Genomic DNA, 20,286 nt, shown 5'->3' with positions numbered 1-20,286 from the left:
CCACGCTCTCAACCACTATGAGATAAACCTGTTATTTTACCTAATTTCTCCATACCTAAATGAGGCCATTCATTCCAAATGAGAACTTTAGTCAAATAAGAATGTCTATCACACAAAACTAATACCAAAGGCTCTTTTATACTTCAGAACTAATCCGTCTGAATGAGATTTAAACTGGACTACTTCCTTAGCTATTTTAGGTATCTGGATAAACACACGTCCAGTAGATAACACAGATTTTAAGTTCAGCAGAAGTCTAGATTGATACACAAATGTTAGTTAAGGCTATAGGAATAGAAGAGATGTCTTAGAGAGGATATAGGGAGAAGAAAGGACCGAATCCTAGGAAAAGCAACATTTAAGGAGTAAAGAAGAGAGATCCAAACCAAGAACTGGAGGTGAATAGAAGTAAGAAGAGAGGTGTCAAAGAAGCTGAAGAATAACAGAACCAAGGACAAGGTGATCAACAGTGTCAAATGCCACAAAAACATAGTAATAAGAAAAAGAGCAAAAAAGGGTACTTTGATTTTGACCACTAAGCCACTGGTGATCAGAGAAGTTTCAAGGAAAAGATGGTTAAAAGAGATCAAACTACATTGCATTAATGACTGAAATATAAGAAAGAAAGCAGAAATACCTAGGGTCAATGACTTTAAAAAAAAAAAAAAAAGAGTTTGAGAGACAGAGTGAGGGAACGCGTGCATGCAAGCACAAGCACGTGCACACAAGTGGGGGAGGGGCAGAGAGAGAATCCCAAGCAGGCTCTGCACTGTCAGCCCAGAGCCCAATGCAGGGCTTGAACCCACAAACTGTAAGATCATGACCTGAGACAAAATCAAGAGTCAGACACTTAACCGACCAAGCCAACCAGGCACCCTGGTCAATGACCTTTTAAAAAGTTCCCAGACATAAATATATTTTTTTATAAGAAAAAGTATAAGAAATCTACTTAAATGAATCAAGACTTGAACAAAGAAATCAATTCTTTCAAGAATTCTTCATTAAGTTTCCAAGACGACGTGTTAGAGGACAGGCCCTGCCCATTGGAACATACTGTCTAATAAGGGTTGTCACTACTAAATTAGCTGGATGCCCCTATAAATGTCTCTCCATGCTACAGAAAGGGGGGAAAAGGCTTGTGTCCATTAAAATTTAAAGGTAAAATGGGCTTTATTTTTATAATGTATTTTGTATACCTTCCAAACATGGAATTTCAATCTGTTGCGATTAAGGAACTATGAAATATGAATGTACAACACTTCAATTTTCATAACTAGTTATTTATATCTCTTTGTTAAATAAAACCCACCATACCAAAAAGGCATGATCAAAGGTGTTCTTACCCGGTTATATAGTCTTAAATCAGTGAAAATACTGTATTACAATACATTTTCTGCTTCAATGATGGCAACATTCATTTTATAACCATCTTATCTCTGAGGTAACAATTTGCTTGTCAAAGCTTACCAAATGTGTGTCTCTGAATAGCAAATGAAATTTTTTAAAAATCAAAAGAATGCACCTTGGATTTAACTACATTATAAAACCAAGACTTCATTCTCTAAGTTCTTTTTGTGTATTTCTATTATAATAATGAATCTTTCCTACTAAACCTGTCCAGTATCAAACTAGTGTTGACTTTATATCAGCATGCAACAGCAATTCTCCAATCAAGTTTTCAACCACTAAGTAATAATTTAAACATAAATGTTTACATAATTACATAATTACAGCAAGTAATTAACCAAAGGACATTAGGGAAATTCAATTAAAAGTGTGCATATATCCTTTAGTCCAGGTCTCTATATAAAAGCACTTTCAATATTAATTTGTTACATTTAAATTTCCTCTTCAGAAACTGCCGAATTCTTGTTACGATGTTAGTAACACTGATATAAAAATCCTGACAACAGCATAAAAGAAAACTATAGATAAAATGTGCTTACAAATATAAATATAAACATCCTAAATGAATAGGGCAGCATATTAAATAAATAATGCACCAAGGAAGTGGAATTTATACCATGAATACAAGAAGAATTCAGTATTAAAAAACCTATGACCATAGTAATACAAAAGACTAAAAAAGAAAACAACATTAATTCCAGGTAAACAAATTTATCAAACTTAGATAAACCAAGAGAATCAATTATAAGAAAATTCACATAAAATGATTAAATTAAAAATACATAAAGATACAATAATCACCGATCACATATCCAATTAGATGATAAAATGGAAGAAAAATACATTTGCCATTTAAATTGAATTTCTATAAACATCTGTGTGATTCTCTGATTAATAACTGAAATTTTGATGAGACTCTGCTGCCCGCTGTAGCCCTAGCTCCTAGAACAGTGCCTGGAGCAACAGCAGGCCCTCAGTCAACACTCCATGGTCTGGAAGATGGGTGGGTGAGTGAGCTAGGTTCTAAGGCATTAAAGTAAAGTCAAGGTTCCAAGCTTTCAAAGAAGCTAGTCTCCTATGGGAAGTATGTGAACAAACAGACACTCCAAAGAAGAAGAACAGAAAGAGGTATAGATTGGAAACACAAAAGCAGGATAATCAACTCTGCCACAGGCTATTAAGGTCAAGAAAGTAGTCCAGAGGAAAGAAACTCTGACCTTTGTTTCTAATTACAGAGCGTTGAGGCAAAGGTACAACCAATATAATTATAAATTCTACTTAAGATACAAAGTCTTTCTACCATGTTTCTTTCAGTCTCTAAGATATATTACTCAATTTAACAACAGAACACAAATTATATACACAACATCGTAGGATGGGAATGAAAAGATGACTAAGTCCTAGTTCTCAAGGATCTTACCATCTTACTGTGGGGTCTAACCAGCGGAGTGCTTAACTGCCTTTATCAACAGCACCCTTCTAGCCAGGCAATCACGAGCACTTCCTGGCATGTTACTTCCAACACTCAAGTCAAAACAAGTTCTGGGGCTCAGATGGTAGGGTAGAGTGTGTGACTCTTGATCTCACGGTTTTAAGTTCAAGTCCCATGCTGGGTACAGAGACTACTTAAACAATAAATCTTTAAAAAAAGAAAAAAAGTTCTGATTCTAAGAGTAACTGTTTATGTGATTTTAGACAAGTCTCTTAACCTCTCTGTACCTGTACCTCACTAATTACAGGTTGATTACCGAATAACTCAACTGAATCCATTGTTTTCCAACCTTAGTATGCAAGGACCCCAGTTATTATTATTTTCCCCCTTGTAACCCCACATTTTAAAAAGTTTTCTTCTCCAAAGCTTTCAGTCCTAAGTCATGGTAATCAGAAGTTTTTGTTAATGTTTTCCTATCAAGTTGATCTAATCACAGCCAAAATATTACAGAAATGCGTCATGGGTACGGGTAGTGCTTTAGTTCCTTCTTAAGTGGTGGATTTATAGGTGTTCACTTATGAAACACAGAAGCTCTTCATAATTAATATGTTTTATACAGATGACCCTTGAACAACACGGTTTACACTACACAAAGATTTTCTTATTGCGTTTACACAAGACTTTCTTATTGACATTTTTTTCCTCTAGCTTTTATTGTAAGAATACAGTATATAATACATATGACATACAAAGCACATGTTAATTGATGGTTTATATTATTAGTAAGGTTTCCAGTCAACAGTAGACTATTAGTAATTAAGGTTTGGAGGAGTCAAAAGTTACACACGGATGTTCCATGAGGGGAGTCAGTGTCCCTACTCCCTGCACTGTTCAAGGGTCAACTGTATACTTTTGTTGTATCAAACATTACATGACAATGCTCAAATGTCAGCTCATCTCCACACTACTTTCATAACCTACAAGAGTGGTTCAGAGAACCAGAAGTTCAGAACCACTTGTTCCATCACCTAGTATAAAAATTCCCACCACAGGGGCGCCTGGGTGGCTCAGTCGGTTGAGCGTCCGACTTCAGCTCAGGTCATGATCTCACAGCTCATGAGTTCGAGCCCCACATCGGGCTCTGTGCTGACAGCTCAGAGCCTGGAGCCCGCTTCTGCTTCTGTGTCTCCCTCTCTCTCTGTCCCTAACCCACTCGCATTCTGTCTCTGTCTCTCTCAAAAACAAATAAACATTAAAAAAAAAAAAATTCCCACCACAATTACCCCAAAACATCCCCAATATCAAGACAACTTGTTTTAGACATCTCTGGAGTTATCAGTTTATAAATTTTACTGAATCAAAATTCCTGAAATTTTTCTCATTTGCCCACACTCCAAAGTCCACAAAGTACATCAAATGCCTCATTCTTAAGATGATCTTAAAAATACTTGAACAGTTCTATATCTAAGTACCCTCTTCTGAGCTTTAAAACAGCATGATTTTATACCCTCTCACTCATTTGGACATACTACCTTGTCCACGCCCTTTCAAAATGGAACATCCTGTACCACACTCATCCTGAGAACTGAGGAGAATGCACACTCTGGCTGCCTACCCCCAGTCCCCCACACTCCAATTCCACAGCGTGTTTAAGGATACCTCTACCTCTTTGGCTCAAATGTTGGTGGCGCTAATAAGCCAAGCGTCCACCGTTTCATCTTCCACAACTGTTTGTTTAAATACCAATAGATGATTTAACTTTTTTTCCTGGTTGTTTTCTACTAGGCAACTGCCTTCAGAGTGTTATCTATCAGTTGACGTTCTTTAGGGATGACTATTCTGAATCAAGGAGCCAATTAACTAGTTTCATAGCACACACATTTCTGTAGCTCGCATACTGAAATGCAGGCATGCCTTATCAACTATCTGATGACATCTCAAGCTAGGTTAGGACTCGAACCCCCTTCTGGACCCACTAGTTTAAACAGGAAATAATCTGTTTTGGATTCTATAGGTTGTGCCATCAAGTTTAGAACGCAAACTTTTCAGCTCCTGAGAATATACACTTCCAGTATTCAGGCTCCTAGAATTGATATTTGGTGATGCCATTTTTTCAAATGTCAGTATACTGAAAAATATTTAAGTCTGAAAATTTGTTTTGGTTATACTACTGTTTCCTTACATTTCTCTGTTTTTAACTACCTTCTTTTTCTTTTTTCAAACGAAACCTCTATTATCAGTCAATGAATTCTGCTACTAAGAGGGAAAACAGTCACCACACAGCTGTGGCTTTATGTGACCTGTTAATATTACATCATCTGCCTTTTCCCTTTCCCTAATTCACCTAACATAACTAAACGCTTTGCTTTGAAATCATTCTTATGTTTCATAAAGCTCAGCTCATTTTTGCCTTTGGCTCTCTATCACCACTACTCTTTGATTAAATCTGAATTACTACATGTGGATCCCACTCTCTGCCACCTCAAAATTTTTTACAGTTTGAAAAAAATCTGAATTACTGGATTAGCTAACAGATCGACCACTGTGTGGAAAAGTAAAATGTCAGAAATAAGGACAACATAAAGAACTATTAGAGAACAGAAAAATACAGGCTGAGAAATCTAAAATATAAAATTAAGTGGTTATTTCCCAAGATAGATAGAGAGATAGATAGATAATGGCTATGTATAAATTCAATACTGCAATGTTGAAAGACTGGATAAAGGTTAGAGTATAATCCTATTTTACCATCTGGTTTAGAATTTTTTCAACAAACTTAAACCAAGAAAATGAAAATTAGGAAACGAAATATGAAAAATATTTACTAGTTCAGTAGTACACAAAGAAGCTATTAAATGATATACAAAAAGTATTTAAAAACGCATGAAATAATTATTTTTAGGATTTTAACAATACAAATTAAAAGACAACTTTTTTTTTTTAATATAAATGTTTTTATTTATTTTTGGGAGAGAGAGAAAGACAGAGCATGAGCAGGGGAGGGGCAGAGAGAGAGGGAGACACAGAATTGGAAGCAGGCTCCAGGCTCTGAGCTGTCAGCACAGAGCCCGACGAGGGCCTTGAACTCACAAACCTAAAACCTATGAGATCATGACCTGAGCCAAACCAACTGAGCCAGCCAGGCGCCCCAAAAGACAACTTTTTAAAACACTGAAAACATTTTCATACAAAGCACATCTTATACCCAGTGTTGTTGTGGCAGCTAATTCCAATTGTTCAACTGGCTATTTATTCTGTTTTAAAACATACACATTTTATTAGCACATCTATCTGCTTTTTCTCTGTGCCTTACATTTAAAATCCATCGATATATTATCTTATCATTGTAATACAGTTGGATCTAAAATACAGAAAGAAATGAAAATGTTAGTGTCATTTGACCATTACTGTCTCATTTTTTTAAATTAGCATTTTCCATTAATTTATTCAGTAAAGTAAGAGCCACTTATTTATAAAACTATATGCCTTGATGTACATAGCAAAAATTTTATAAGTGAAGTTAAAATGACAAGCTTTCAGCATTTCAATTGATCTTTAAATGGGCTATTTCCACACTATCTGCTGGACACTAACCTGAACATACAAAAGCAAAGGAAGATTTGTTATTTTAGGTCTTAATTAAATGACTAGCCTCTATTTACATGAAACATTAAATCTTAAAAAAATAACATTAGGAGTCTATTTATAACCAAATAACCACTGTCACCACCTAAAGTGGTGGCTGTTATGTACTTCTGTAAAAAGAAACCTCTAATTCAGAGTTTACTAAATACAGGGAAAATTTTACAGACATTTTGAGCAAAGCAAAACCCAGGGAATAATAGAACTTCATTGTACTCATTTTAAAAAACCACACCCATAAGGTAAAGAGAAAGCAAATAAATTAAAAAGCAGGTTAACAGAGGATATGCAACATTTAGTGAAATGTGTTTTGCCTCCTTGAATAACCAAATAAACCTAATTTTGAGGCAATTGCTTGGAAACTGGCAAAAAAAAAAAAAAAAAAAATCAACCTATCAATAATTCTCTAATGGGACCTGGGACCCGATTTGGGGGGTAGAGGGCTAAATTGTATTTTGAACTTCACAACTATAAGCAAAACAATTAAAAACTTGGGGCGCCTGGGTGGCTCAGTCAGTTAAGCATCCGACTCTTGATTCCCACTCAGGTGGAAACCTCAGGGTCCTGAGATGGAGCTAGCTCCGTGTCAGGCTCCACGGGCTGAGCATTAAGCCTGCTTGGGATTCTTTCTCTCCCCATTCTCTCTCTATGCACCACTCCCCCCCCCCCACCCCGCCCATGTGTATGCTCTCTTTCTCTATTTCTTTAAAAGAAAAATTACAAAATTAAACATCATAGCCCTCCTTTAAATTGCTTTGGAAATTTAATTAACAATTGCAAAAAACTGTGGATAAATTTCACATAAAAAACATGAAAATAGCAAAGGTCTCATAAAAATGTCCATCCTTGTTCTGTAATTGCTCTCAGCAGCAGTTCTATATCATGGAAGGCATTTAATAGTAGCTGCACCTCCCTGGACAAGCTCTTTCAGAGGTTACAGAAAATAAAGTCCACTATATAATCCAATTTATATTAGGTATGTGTATTTTTTGACACATAGAAGTCAAAAAAAGGATATAGCTGTTAACAGTAATCATCTCTGGGAGATGGATTTACAGGGACTTTTGGCTTTCATTTCATACTACTATATGAATTTTTTTTTTACAATTGTAAAATAATAAAGATATTCTCATTACGATGTTAGAAAGTACTTTCAGTCAAAATGTTGCAAATAAGATGGGATACCCTATATAAAATTATAAGGAGTAAGTCACTGACTCCCAACTATAAAAATAAACCACAAAGACCTAATTATTTTTTAACATGAGCACTTCCACCATGCTAAAATACTTAACATTAATTCTTACGTGATTCTCGCCAGACTATGAAGTAGATACAATACTCATTTTATAAGAAAGAAAGAAAGAAAGAAAGAAAAATTAATGCTCAGAAATTTAAGAATTGGTCCAATGTTACAGCTAGTCCAACCAGCTTTCATTTAAAATTTCATAAAGGGCTTTCTGGAATAAGAAGCCCTTAAAACTCACGTTAAGAGATGGTAATTAGAGAACAGAAAATGGGAAAATGGAACAAACAACTCTTAGTTTACTGCCAGCCATGCTCTAACAAGACCAGTCCACTGTTTTACTAGTGACTGCAAAAAAGTCTTTGCAGCCCTCCTCTTTTCATGCTAACAGAACACAGCCTCAGAGGGTGAAATCTAGGCCTAAGTGCCTAGAAAAGTGGCAGTCCTTAATGAATAAATAAATAGATGCTGCTGGCACACAAAGAAGACAAAATAGGCCATTGCAAAGAACAAAACAGAATGGGGGAAAGCATTTTTTAAAGTTAATAAAACCAGTGTTTTAATTGGCATAGGCATCCTCTCCCATTTATTTTTTTTAATGTTTTTATTTATGTTTGAGAGACAGAGACAGAGCACGAGTGGGGAGAAGCCGAGAGGGAGACACAGAATCCGAAGCAGGCTCCAGGCTCTGAGCTGTTGGCACAGAGTGTGACCCACAGCTCAAACTCACAAACAGCAAGATCTTGACCTGAGCAGAAGTTGTAGACCCAACTGACTGAGCCACCCAGGAGCCCCGGCATCCTTTCTCATTTAAACTGGGTTTTGCTTGGAGGTTACTTTTAAACCTGGTTAGTTTTATATGTTATATATCAAGTATTTTTTAGAGAAAAATGTTGTCTTCTGGTCATTTAGTTTTTTAAAATACTCAGGGGAAACCGACCCTTATTATCTCTATATAACACCCACTGTAGCAAATTTGAAATCTGAAGGCTAACAAACCTAGTTAAGAAACACAGCTAATGGATATCTGAAGGAGATGCAACAATAAACCAGTAGATGCCATTAGAATCCAGGCCAAAAGTAATACTTGAGAATCCAGCAATGTTTATTAATAACTTTTCCCAACCTTTTTAGTATTTCTAAAAGAACAGAAATAAACTCACAGCAATAGAAAGCAGGTACACACATACAGGGTTGGAAGAGAGACTTTTTCCCATACATTCCTACATGTCATGCCTTTGAAATGTGTAAGCATCTAAATATATTAACTTTAAAAGATAAATGCTTGCCTTAGAAGACTTTACTTATGATAGCAATAGTAGCGTTATAATCTTTGAGACCATACGGATAAAAACAAGTGAATGAACAAATCCATGAAGAAGTGATAGACCTTCCTTAACTGAATTCCAATTAACAAATACAGAAGAAAAGATGGATATAGAAAATTACCACTAGGAAACCACCATAGTAATAATTCTTGCAGGTGAGAACCATTCAATGGATGCTAAAATTAGTGAACAAAAACATGAGAAACAGGGTATCTGTGCAGTGCCTCCCTATAAGACATTTACTCATTACAAAGGAGAAAAGAAACGGTGATCAAATACTATCACCAGTAAGATATATATACCCCTAGTATGAGAAAGGCCAAACAGTAATCTGCTGTTTTCTTGTCAAATATGTGTAACCTCAATTTAATCATGAGAAAACATCGAACAAGCTAAAGGTGAAGAATATTCTACAAAATAACTGACCAGTTATCTTCAAAAATATCAAGAAAAGCATCATGAAAGAATGTGACACAGGCCTAATGCTATGGGGGATTTTGGGTTGGATCCTGTACCAAAAAATAAGAATGTGAATAGAAAAACTGGTCAAATTTGAATAAGATCTGCAAATTAGTTAATAATATTGTATCTATGTTAATTCCCCAGTTCCCACAATTGTACTGTGGTTATAGGAGTTATTAATGTTAACCTCTGTACTATAGAGGATTTCTACTTTTCTAAGTCTAAATTTGTTGCAAAATAAAGATTCTGCTTTGGCCTTGGAGTTATTCTCGTGGAGAGAGGACAGTTGCGGGAGAGAATGAGAGCCATGCAAATGTCTAGTCTTTGAAGGAAATTTAAAATACTTGCTTACCAATAACATCGAGGATCTCAAAATCATGAACAATAAGCTGTTTAATTCAAAATAATCTTTAAAATTTTAACAGCTACTGCTTAAAAAACACATGTACCTTTTACCGGCCTTAAGAACAGGGGGAAAGACTACAATCCACAATCCCTTTCTACAATAATAGAACCCTTCTTAATAACCGTAAGTAAAAAGGAAAAAAGCACTGGCCTTGAATTTATGCAATCTAGATTTTACTTCTGATCCCGTGCAAGATCTAGTTGTGTGGCTTTGAACTTAACTGTTGGGGTCTCAGTTTCCTCCTCTGTAAAATCAGGTTAGACCAGATGACATTTATGGTTTCCTCCTGCTCTGAAGTTCTATCAATTAGGAGTCTGGGAACCTTCTTGTTTCTTCTTAGAACCTGATTTTGTGTCCTCTCTAGATCAATACCCCACAGGAAAGGGCTGCATAAACTCAACAACCTATCAAGAACCACAAAGTCAATCCTACTCCTTAGAAAATTCACATTTCAAAACGTCCTAAACCACTGGGCACCAGGATTTACTTTAAATGGTATCCCTATAAAGCACCCAGTCCTCATATAACCAGGCTCTACACATTCATATTTGGGGGAGGTGAGGAGTGTGTCTGCCCTATGTATTTTATCCTTTTCAAGCTCCAAATCACTTAGGGCTTTAAAAGAAATTTCGTAAACGAGTGAAAATTGAAATGGAACTCCCAAAAATTTTGAAGGGATCATGTCTATGTGGGGGGGAGGGCGGAGGGTAGGATGCTTTCCCTAGGTAACACTTTCTTTGATTTTTAATTATCCTTTCAATTGTATTCCAAATTCCTCCTAAGCTCAATAGAGAAAAACTGAAGAACTGTAATCTTGCACCACCTGTGTATCTGACCATCACCTTAATTCCATAAACTAAAACAAACTGATATCACATGACATTCACGGGTGTTACAGCAGCCAATGTACAAGAGAAAATCCCTCCCTCATACTAAAAAAACTAAGGGCTTTTTTAAAAGCTGTAACAATCTACAGTATACAATATTCCAAAGGTCCGTTACAGCAAGTTTCAACACAGAATTAGAAAACTTCCATTTTTGTAGCCAAGAGCAACATACACAGTACCCTCAGATATCAATAAAATTGATACTGAAAACATTAATACGGTACTTTAAATATACTTTACAAAATACAAGATTCAGAAAATCTAAGTAACGTTATGTATGTTACTGGCTACACTTACTACATGTTTACTGCTTCTTAAAGAATACATTCTTACTATCATATAACAATATTGTATGAAAGAAATTTTCTTTAAATATTTATTTTTGAGACAGAGATTGCGTGCGAGAGGAGGAGGGGCAGAGAGAGAGGAGACAGAGATTCCAAAGCAAGCTCAGCACTGTCAGCACAAAGTCAGACCTGGGGCTCGAACCCACGAACCGTGAGATCGTGACCTGAGCCAAAGTCAGACACTCAACTGACTAAGCCAGCCAGGCAACCCTTAGAAAGCAATTCTAATATGAGTTTATAAAATGCAGAATATGGCACTCTTTTGAGATCATAAAAGTTTAATTTATTAGAATGGAAACTAAATGTTACCATACAAAAATACAACCAAAATAATAACAACAAAAATCCTGGTCAAGGACATTCCTGAACTCCAAATGCCTGTATCCAACTATCTTCCAAACATGTCACTTTGACACACTTAAAAAGCCAAACTCCTATCTGTCCTCCAAACTTGTTTCTCCTGACCTTAAAAAACGTCAAGTCCATTCTCTCACACATCACATCCAATCCACCAGCAAATCCTGTTTATTCACCTTTTACAATAACCCAGAATCCGCATGACCCCCTCAACTCCCTACCACCCTAGTTGCAGCCATAGTCACTTCTCCCCTAAGCCAGTGAAATGATGTAACTGTCTCCCTGTCTCCACCACTGCTCCTGCCAGCCTAGTGTCTATTTTCCAGAGTTAGCCCGTTCAAATCCAAGTGACAGGTCACTCCTCTGCTCCAAACTCTCTAATGGAGTTCTCAGATTTTTTGGTCTTAGGACTCAATGCTGAGGGAGAGAGCCAAAGCATAAGAGACTCTTAAAAACTGAGAACAAACTGAGGGTTGATGCAGGTGGGAGGGAGGGGAGGGTAGGTGATGGGTATTGAAGAGGGCATCTTTTGGGATGAGCACTGGGTGTTGTATGGAAACCAATTTGACAATAAATTTCATATCTTAAAAAAAAAAAAAAAAAGGACTCAGTGCTGAAAAATTTACCATATACAAGGGGGGGTGGCACCTGGGTGGCTCAGTCGGTTGAGGTTGAGCGTCTGACTCTTGATTTCGGCTCAGGTCGAATTTTGATCCCAGTATCATGGGAGCAAGCACTGAGTTGGGCTCCATGCTGAGCCTGGAGCCTGCTTACGATTATCCACCCCCCCCCCCCCCCCCCCCCCAGTTCAAGCTCTCTCTCTCTCTCTCAAAAAAAAAAAAAAAAAAAAATGACTACTAGGAGCCTAAAGAGCTTGTTTGTGAGAGTTACACCTGTTAATACTTCCCCTACCATAAATCAAAACTGAAAAGCATCTAAATTACTTGTGATTCACTTTAAATAGTAAACCCCATTACATTTTAACAAAACACTTTTATCCAAAGAAACAAAATAGTGAGAGGTACTGTTTTCTATTTTTGCAAATGGTTTAAATATCTTTATTAACAGAGACAACAGAACTCTCATACCTTCTTACGAATTCAATCTACTGCAATATCACACAGCATCCAACCTCTAAAACATTCCACTATAAACTCAAGTGAGAATGAAAGTAAAAAGTCAAATAACTTACTGTTATCATGAAAACAGTCTGACCGCACAGGCTTGCTATAAGAGTGCCCAGACCACATTTAAGAACCACTACTCTAATGATTTCCCATCTCAGTTAGTGTAAAAGCCCAGGTCCTCACAGAAGCTCCCCTTTACTTTTCCCCTCTTAACTTTCTGACCTACCTCCCTAACCAGTACCACTGCTCCCACCACCCCCCATCCCTCATTCACAGCTACAGCCACACAAGGAACTCCAGGTCCTGGCTCACATTTTGCCAGGACTCTTCCCTCCTCTTGGAAAACTATTCCCTAGAGAGCAGTATCTCGCTCTTCATTACCTCCTTCAAATCTCTCTTCTGATGTCAATTTCTCAATAAGCCCACCCAGATCTACCTGCTGAAAACCACAATCTACCCCAATCCATCCAAAACACTCCTGTCTCCTTTATCCTGAACTCATACTGCCTAATGTATTATTGCCCACTGTATGTATTTATTGCTTATTGCCTGTCTCCTACATAAGAATGTAAACTTTGGGAGAACAGACAGCTTTGTTTTTGTCTTTTACTATATTCCCAAGGATCTGCATCCTTGGGAAAAAAAAACCTTTTGAACAACCTTAGCAGGCTGATTAGTACAAAAACATCCAAAGCTACAAAAATATGCTTGAAACTTCATTCAAGCATTAATAGGTTACTAGCTTCATAATTTATTCTGCTTCCCTTTAAAGTAACAGAAATACACTCCTCTCAGAAGGGCTTGCTGTATTTATTCAGGATTTATGAGAATCTAAAATACTCGGATAATAACAGATGTTCATTACATCATCAGTGTTAAATTTCTCTACTGTGTTTTAGGTTAAACGACAAGATAAAATACACAACCATCTAAATGACTGGTCTTGGCTTTAAAAAACCCTAACCCATAAAGAAAAGACTGCCCCCACCAGGACGGCACCAAAGGGGCTGTAAATGATTCCTTTCTCTTGAGCTGTTTTGTTTTGTTTTTTATATGTAACAACTTCTATATTTACAACCTCACAATTTTTTTTTTGAAGTTTATTTTATTTTTGAGAGAGCAAGCAAGCACAAGTGGGGGAGGGACAGAGAGAGAGGGAGACACAGAAGCACGAGACACGAAGAAGGCTCCAGGCTCTGAGCTGTCAGCACAGAGCCCAACGTGGGGCTCACACTCACGAACCATGAGATCATGATCTAAGGTGAAGTCGGACGCTTAACTAACTGAGCCACCCAGGTGCCCCTACAATGTCACAGTTTTGATCAACTATTCAAAGCTTATTTAGTAAAAATTTTAAGAATATAATAAAAGCTTTTTCATTTCATTTCCTAAAGTACAAACTGTTGTATAAAATGAATTGGCCCGAATAATGTGTGATTGTAGTTTTTTTTTTTAACTATTTTAATAATCTATGGTACAAGATAATGGTTGTGCATATATGCATTCAACAAGCATGTATTGTATACCTACTATGAGCTAGGCACTGGCCAAGGTCCTAGAAATATAGTCATGTGCAAAAACAGACAAGGACCTTGCTCTTTCACAAACTAATCCAAAATAATAACTGGAGTACTCACCCAGGTATGACCTCAAAGAACCACCTCAACATATTTCATATAAAATAATTTTAGCATCTACTGAGTTTTTATTCCTCACTACCATCCTACAACAATCTAAGTCATGTCAGACAAATATTACAAGTATTACCTTGCATTCAGTGGTCAAGGGGTCCATACAGACGGTTAGGAGACAGACATTCTTAGCTGTAATTATTCAGGGAAAATGGGGTCTGCAAACTGGAAACACAAGTTCCAATTCAGGAAGAGCTCCTACTCCCTCAGGACTTCAAATGCCAGCTGGAGACTGGGCTTCCAGAGCAGACATTTTTGACAAAGCCCCTTTAGGAAGCAAGCCGAGCGGACGCCGAAGACACCACGCAAGGAGGCATGTCTCTAGAAGACAGTTCAGAATGACTTCTCCTTGGGGCACCTGGATGGCTCCGTCCGTTAAGGGCTGGACTCTTGGTTTCAGCTCAGGTCATGACCTCACGGTTCATGAGATCGAGCCCCGGCACTGGGCTCCGCACTGTCATCGAGGAGCCTGCTTGGCCATTCTCCCTGCACCTTCTCCACTTGCTGTCACTCTGAAGATAAATAAATAAACTTAAAAAAAATTAAACTACACAGTTGTTCCCTCGTTACCTAGGTCTTCCCCAGGACTGCTTTCAATGCCGCGCAAGAGAGCATCACCATGAACGAAACAGAGTTGACTGCTGGTGGTAATGGTAGCACACGACTAGTGAGAAGTAGCAGCTAGTAAACAGAATGAAGAGTAATGAGAGCTAACTTCTTTCCAAGCAGTGAGTGGCTCAAAGTCTGCCTTGGAGGTCAGTGCTCTGTCTGGGCAGATGAATTTCCTTACAGAGACATACTTTTCTCGTCTGCATTTTATAGGTAGGAAACTAAGATTTGGGGATTAAGTACTTTCACCAAAGATCACTTAACTTGTAAGGGAAAAAGCCAGGATCCAAATTTAGGCCGCCATATCACACCGCCCCTCCAACATTATTGTTCCATCTTCATGATGGCAAAAGCAGTGACAGAATACAGTAAAAGCCACTGAGAAAAGATGAAAACAGATGAGAAGCGTGTAGAAATTGTGGAGAGAAAAAGAAGGAAAAGTAGAGAGATATACACAGTAATAATGGAAGGAAAGAAAGAATAGTGTAATCCAAATTACAACTAAAAGAATAGTCTCATTTAAGCTCTGGCAAGGACTAGCTGTACATCCGTCAAGACCTCACTTCAGCTTTTCAGGTCTATGTTTACACTCCTCTATAAGGACCGTCTAAGATACTCACTCTAGACTTAAACACCTAAGTTTCATAGAGAAAAGTCTTTCACTAGAATAACATTTGTAGAGTGTCTGGCACATAATAGGCCCTCAAGGTGAATTACTGACCGAGTATGTCCTACTTTTCTATGGTAGCAAGCACTGTGTTTGGTGCTAGGACCACCCTCATAAGCAACATAGTTCCTGCCATCACAGGTCTTCTAGTATTAAAAACCCATTTCTATGTAAATACATTAGAGGGCTAGAAGTGACTGAAAGATGAGGCTGAGTATCCTGGGATATGAATACCCGGACCTGAACACTAGACAAAGTAATTTTTCAAGAGTAAGCCAGAGCTCTATGGGTTTTTTTGGTTCTACAGTAGAAAAGATCATACTAGGGAAAACTGCATTCTAGGCATGTAAATCCTCACTGTATTTTTTTTTTTTTCAACGTTTATTTATTTTTGGGACAGAGAGAGAGCATGAACGGGGGAGGGGCAGAGAGAGAGGGAGACACAGAATCGGAAACAGGCTCCAGGCTCTGAGCCATCAGCCCAGAGCCTGACGCGGGGCTCGAACTCACGGACCGCGAGATCGTGACCTGGCTGAAGTCGGACGCTTAACCGACTGCGCCACCCAGGCGCCCCTGTAAATCCTCACTTTAAATAATTATGAAGGAAAGAATAAAAGTGGGAAAAACATGGATATATATTTATCATTCTAATGAGACATACTTATGTTGATGGATCCGATACATGAAATGCTTAAAAACACATGCTTCTGTGCCCCTCAAGGATTTTTGCCAAATCTTAGTTTTCTGACTCCTAATCCCATCTCTGTACTGGACTGCTATTTTTAGTAACGCCTATTATAATCCAAACAAGTGGTTCTGTTTTTCTCATTCATGGCACTTTTTCATTTACTCAGAAAGTTCCCAAAGGCAAAGATCAACGAAGAGCTGTGTAGTTTAGAGTAGCCATGTTAAGGGTTAAGGAAGTGCAAGTAACTATTCAAATTAGGGATTTGTTTCTTAAAACCAATACAAATTTTTCCCAGTGGAAAAGTTCAGAATGAACAGAATTTGTAAGAACAAAAGTTCTGTCTTCACCAAGGCCTTCCCTATTAGTAGGGGCAAGTGGAAAATTACTGATATAAACCAAAATCTAAAGGCAACCTATGTCAAACAGCACTCCACTCCACAAACTGCACCACACTGGAAAATGAGTGAAATCCGTTACTAAAAATGAATGTTTCCCTAATTGTGACTTAAAACCAAACACTCCTAAAAAGGAGTAAGTGTAGCAAGATATACACAATCATCTTTAGTTGGGAGAATTTCACAGGCAACAAAGGAATAAGATGTACATTAGAACTCCCCAGCATCCTTTTTTTTAAGCAGGGAAATGGAAAGGGCCATAAAAAATTGCAAAACCAGGCCAATTCACAGACGCCTGGGGACATCAGTAGTAACCTGCGGTAAGAGGCACACCAGAATATCAAGACTTAACACAAAGAGAACCCACTTTCAGAATGTCAGTATTAAATGGCACAAGCGTTGAAAGAAATTTAATATACTTCCTGCATTCCGAATATGTTGTAGTGTCTTTTCTCTTAATAACCATGTCAAATAAAGCAAACTACTGACAAAATCAACAGAAGACCACCTTCCTTATAGCTGTAGTTACAGTGGCTAAAAATAATTTAACGTAATGTATATATAAAAGGACAACTCCAGAAAAATCTGACTCTCCAGGTCTTTGTGCAGAACTAACCTAACAATAATTCAAAGTCAGATAAAATTTTACTTTTTAAAAAACTTACCAAAGAGCTGACTACAAAACTGTAAATAATCTGTGACAAAGAAACAAACTGCTAAGAACGCAATCTTTGAAAAAAACTACTAAGTGATGTCTATCTGCCTCCATTTCATCTATAAAATGGAATTATTTCCAGCTCACAGGATTGTTGTAAAGATTAAATGAGACAATGAATATATTTATAAAAAGTGCCTGATACATAAACCTAAGTATGTCCATGTCATTATTAATGATAATTGTGATGTAAAATTATATATTCTGGAAATGCCATATCTTGACAGATAGTCTGAAAGAATTATCTGATGATTTGATGAGTGTCTGTTACCTAAAATCTATGACTGGTGTTTTCCCAACTCTATAGGCATAAAAGAGAAATAGAAAAGGCACCTATCAACAAATACTGTTTGTGAATGACTTCTCACATGTAAATTCATCCTACATGGCAAAGAGGGAAGTAGAAAGTAACAAAGATACAGTTTAATTTTTCCAGCTCATTTTACTAAGCACCTCCTCAAATATTCAAGCATATTATCCAGAAAACCTTACAAACTACTCAAATCCAAATACCACAGTACATTCAGCTTATTAAAAATGACTCCTAAATACGTGGAGCAAATATTCTCCATAGCACTTTTCCCAGAACACACTTTAAAAAAGATAAGAGTTCTTTGCTGCAGGACCTGACCTGCTTTGGTTTAACCACTTTTCCGGAGATTACTTTAACCTCAAATAAATAATTTGGGGGAAGGTTAGCTGGGGAAACATTTTGGCTTCTAATGTATACTTGCATAACTACAATACCTTAAAATACTTGTCTAATCAAAAACAAAATATGAAAAGATCATATCTTATACTGTCACCTTGAAACCACAATATTACTGAAACCCTCCCTGTGTTTCACTCCCCTCTGACAATCCATTACTTGAGCTAATTTCAGTGATGTGACTGTTCTCACACATGATTCTAAAATCGTTTCAGAGCTTAGAATCTTAGATGCTTCAGGTGTTTTAGACTCTGGCATAAACAATCTTGAACTACATTGCGGGTACCTTTATCACAGTAGTAGATTTGGATGTGAGTTTAAACATATCACTGCAAAACCCTTTTGAAAAAGAAAACCACTGGGGCGCCTGCATGGCTTACGAGGCCAGTTAAGTGCTGACTCTTGATTTCAACTCAGGTTCTTGAGATCAAGCCCCACCCAGCTGCTAAGCAAGGAGCCTGTTTACTTTCTCTCCCTCCCAGGCTTGCAGTCACGTGCTCTTTCTCTCTGGGAAGGGGAGGGGAGGGAAAAAGTAAGTAAACCACCACCAGTAACTATGGAAATTTAATTTAGTATCAGCTTATAAAGAATTACATATAGCCATCTTGCTACAGAAAAGTGGTAATTTTAATGAAATATACTCTATGTACTACATACATATACACATATTTATCATCAAAGTTATGTATGAATTATATATACATGTTATATACTCATATCATGTATAACACATTTATTATATAAAACATTAAATACATTAAAATATGTTAACACACTTACATATGTATACAATTTACCTGTATTCCATATGCCTCATTCCAGTTTTACCTTATATGTTGAAATTTATAAAATTTTAGTTTTTTTTTTTTCTGAAATTGAAAATATAGCTTTCTACATACTGATTTACTGGATCAGGAACATTAGAGTCGAAATAATTATACTTCGTTCCTCTCACAAAGGCCTAGACTAAGGAATATTTATCTTTAGGCTCTATCTCTGAATTCTACACTTGGCACTTGCCACAGCTTACTTAAGCCAAATAAACCAAATGACCAAGCATCTGTAGCAGTGATAAGGAAATAGAGGTGTTGATTTAAACTTTGTAAATTTAAAACAGTCTGTATATTAAAACAGACTGTATATTAAAACAGACTGGGTAGCTCAGTCTGTTGAGCATCAGACTTTGGCTCAGGTCATGATCTCGCAGTTTGTGGGTTTGAGCCCTGCATCAGGCTCAGCACTGACAGCTCAGAGCCTGGAGCCTGCTTCGGATTCTGTGTCTACCTCGCTCTCTCTGCTCCTCCCCAGCTTGGGCACGCGTGCTCTCCCTTGCTCTTGCGCTCTTTCTCTCAAAAATAAATAAACATTAAACTTTATAAATTTCAGAGATGGCTAAACATTCTAATTTATCTTCAACATTACATGGAGGCTTACTTCTCATATGGATGTATTACAATCAGTCTAGCACTTAAAGTAACTTAAATGAAAGTACTTTCAATGACAAAGATACCAATTAGCGCAACTTACTTTAACAAGAAATAATAATTCCTATGCATCCAAGTAAAATCTAATAACCTCCTAGAAGTAATCCTCAATTCCCTTTAGAGCCCAATTGTTTCAGGAAGTATATTAAGAAATATTATTTTTATATTTTACATTAGCACTTCTCATCTTAAATATTTACAAACCTTCAAATAGGTCTCACTTTCCAATAGTCACATACAATTCTCTGAATTTGGACACGGACATCTGTTAACAGATAGGTGTACCACGGGGGTAAAGTATACCTCAAAATACACGGTACAAATACCAAGATTCAGGGTTAAACGGTCTAAATACTAGATGCTGAATCAGGGGTTAGGTTATCCTAAGAAATGACAAGCATTAGTCAGCTAGAGTAAAAAGGTGACAAAGCCCAGATTTCCCATATTAGAAATTCTACCACTGTTTAAATTTTATAATATAAACTATTTAAACACAATATAAAACAGTACAGATTGATAGTTAATGACATTCTATCAATTGAGTTTATAGGACATTCTCTCAACTGAATATTACTTATAAACGCAAAGTATTCTGCATCCTTTAAGACTGTGGTCTATCACACAAATGGCAGAAACATGAATTACATAGCATATCACCACATAAATGTAGTAAATGGATTTCAATTC

General features: G+C 37.0%; 1 protein-coding gene across 8 annotated transcripts in view; it reads right to left on the bottom strand.

The window, feature by feature from the left end:
• The window catches only part of QKI (QKI, KH domain containing RNA binding), a 155,079-nt gene that overhangs the window by 116,628 nt on the left and 18,165 nt on the right, over window positions 1-20,286 (bottom strand). The window lies entirely within an intron of this gene.

This window comes from Leopardus geoffroyi, chromosome B2 (genome assembly GCF_018350155.1).
Source record: "Leopardus geoffroyi isolate Oge1 chromosome B2, O.geoffroyi_Oge1_pat1.0, whole genome shotgun sequence".
NCBI classification, from domain to species: Eukaryota; Metazoa; Chordata; class Mammalia; order Carnivora; family Felidae; genus Leopardus; species Leopardus geoffroyi.
This window is presented reverse-complemented; position numbering and strand designations above follow the sequence as displayed.